The sequence below is a fragment of the Grammomys surdaster genome, unplaced genomic scaffold (genome assembly GCF_004785775.1).
Source record: "Grammomys surdaster isolate TR1022 unplaced genomic scaffold, NIH_TR_1.0 174, whole genome shotgun sequence".
Taxonomy (NCBI): Eukaryota; Metazoa; Chordata; class Mammalia; order Rodentia; family Muridae; genus Grammomys; species Grammomys surdaster.
In genome coordinates, this window is record NW_021604622.1 from 5,951,017 (window position 1) to 5,953,790 (window position 2,774).

General features: G+C 41.4%; 1 protein-coding gene across 1 annotated transcript in view; it reads right to left on the bottom strand.

Annotated features, from left to right (window-relative positions):
• Ttc23l (tetratricopeptide repeat domain 23 like) overlaps positions 1 to 2,774 on the bottom strand; it is a 51,845-nt gene that overhangs the window by 882 nt on the left and 48,189 nt on the right. The window lies entirely within an intron of this gene.

A 2,774-nucleotide genomic window follows, 5' to 3' on the forward strand; every position in this document is an offset into this window, starting at 1 on the left:
CTATTACTACTATGATTAAGTACTACTACTATTAACTACTACTACTACTTATTAGCTACTACTATTACTACTACTATTAACTACTACTATGTTAGCTACTACTATTACTACTACTAACTACTACTACTATTACTACTACTACTATTTACAACTACTACTATTTACTACTACTACTAACTACTGCTGCTGCTGGTGGTACAACTAGCCACCACCACCACTAATAATAATAATAATAATAATAATAATAATAATTCATGGAAGCTGTGTTTCTCACAGATACTAAATGCTTAGAGTGCTCTTATTGTTTTTTAGAGATAGAGCGAGATCTCGGAAGTCTCACTGCATTTGTTCCCCAGTGCTCACCGACTAAGTCGTGCTATAATCTCTCCCAAATGAGCATGAATGGTCTCCAAAGCTTTTTCCAAGCCGCGTTGTTTCACATACACGTATTCTGCAGATTCTTTTATCCTTCTCGTAGGTTTCAGAATACATCTCCCTGAGTTCTTACTTCAAACAGCCAGCGGCTTACTAGGAATTGCCAAGCAGCTGTACAGGGAGTACCTCAAACACAGCATGAGCAACGTGGAAGTCATTGTCTCTCTCAGTCCTAGGCGTCCTCCATGATGGTCTTCTCTGCCAGCACTGCCCATCATATATTCATCTACATGTCAGGCCGGGGACTTCAAAGCCAGCTTGAGGCTTGCCACTGACACACACCTAATTGCTTTCAAAGTTTGTCAACATAGATGGCAGAATGCTTCTCGATATATCATGTGTGCATTCCTTTCCTATAGCTTAGGTACTTAAGGATCCCAACATTTCTCTCTGAGGCTATTGGATCTGCCTGCTAAGTGTGCTTCTTCTCCCCACTTGTCGTTCACATTCATGGCTATTGAAGTTAATGTCTGAAAGCTGGTCACTGGCTATCATATACTGTTCGAAACTCTTCTATAGCTGCCTTCTATATAAGGCTAAACACGTAGTATAGTTTATGAAAGTCCCGTGGTATGGCCCCAATATTTTACCCCAAGATTATCCACAGCTTGCTATTATACCCTCACCTTAAAGTGTAACAACTCACAACTACTTGCTTTCCTGAGAAACACCAACTCTCTGGTTTCTTTTCTATCTGTGGTTGCAGCCGTCTACCTATGTCTGAAGAGCCTCTACCCTTCCTGCATGCAGTTTACACATGCAGTTTTGGCTTCACAATTTATTCCCTGTGGTTTTTATTGTAATTCTATGAAAAACATACTACAGAGTAATTTCAAACTGGTTATGTGTACGTTTGCTCTGAAAGGAAAGTGTCTTAGACACATTGAATACTTCTCATCCTTAGGAGCTTGATTTATGAATGATTAAACTGAAGTGCATCTGTGACTCAGGTAGAAACTTAACAGCTCCCAAGTTTATTTACAAATCTGGAGTTTTCTCTGCCTTTTCTAAGCACTGAAATCTTATCTGATGCCTTTACAACTGTTGTTTTGCTCTGGAATTAACTCCTGCCTCAAGTGGCCCATTCTGCTCTAACTTCTTTGAAGAGCCTCCACAGGACAAGAATTCAGGCTGCTGGCTGTGGTAGTCCAGTGAGGATTTCACTGAGCTCCTGAAGGAGGGGTCAGAAAGCACACAAGAGCACATGAGAACATAGCAGAGTCCCAGGACATCTGGGACTGATTGTTCCAGTGAGACGCTGAAGCAGAGAGAGCAGTTCCTGCTCTGCTTTTGGACATCTGAGCTTTGGCAATTACCCCATGGCTTTGCTCAGCAGTTCTTGGGAAATGAGATATGGGCTTGTTTCAGAGAAAGAAAAACCTTTATTGACGCAACATCTACTACAGCAGAAGACTTCAAAAGACTCTTCTCCTTATATGGACTCTAGCTAGGTCTAGATCTCATTGTCTTAGCAGAAAGAGAACAATTAGAGATTTATATTAAAATCCCAGCATCCTTGCCTCTTCCTGGGCAGATTAACTCTAGAAACTCAGTTTTCAGTGTCTCTACCTGTAAAATGGGTTCTGGAGTGTAACCTGCTAAGGAGGCCTCTCCATAGGCAGATGGAAACCCTTCAAAGCCAGATTTTTTGCATAGTGAAAGCAGGAATGTGAAATCTGACCAACTTAAGTTCAAGCATGTAAAGAAATGTAGACTGCCTGGCGTCTGCATTGACTTCCACAGATGTCCCCTAGTTTCTCCTCATTAATGGAACTTGTCACTTTGAGGCTACTGAGAAAACATATTCACTTGATTTATCTTGATTCTCTCTTTTGAAAAGTTAGAGATACATTTTATTAACTCTTTAAGAATACACTGTATTTTGTCCATTTTATCTCCTACCCCTTCTCCTCCTAACCCATCTCTTGTCTCACCCACCCAGCTAACTTTTTTTCTTCTTTTTATTAAAGCCTTAGAGTCCTGCTAATGGCTGCATAATTTTACATGTATGCCTTAAATCTGTACAGATCCTGAGCATGTTGTCCTAGTAACTATGAGTTCATATGTGCAACTGCTGTAGACAGAAGACACTGTTGTCCTGTAGTCACCCAACCACCCCTGCCCCTTACGGTCTTGCTGCTGTCTCTTCCACAATGGTTCCTGAGCCCTGGAAAAAGGAGCATGCGTGGATGTCTCCTTCAGGGCTGCACTCTTGGCAGTCACTTATTCTTTGAACCTTGACCAGTTGTGGGTCACCTATCTCTATATCTATTTCTCTCTGTGTGTATTCTCTCTCTCTCTCTCTCTCTCTCTCTCTCTCTCTCTCTCTCTCTCTCTCT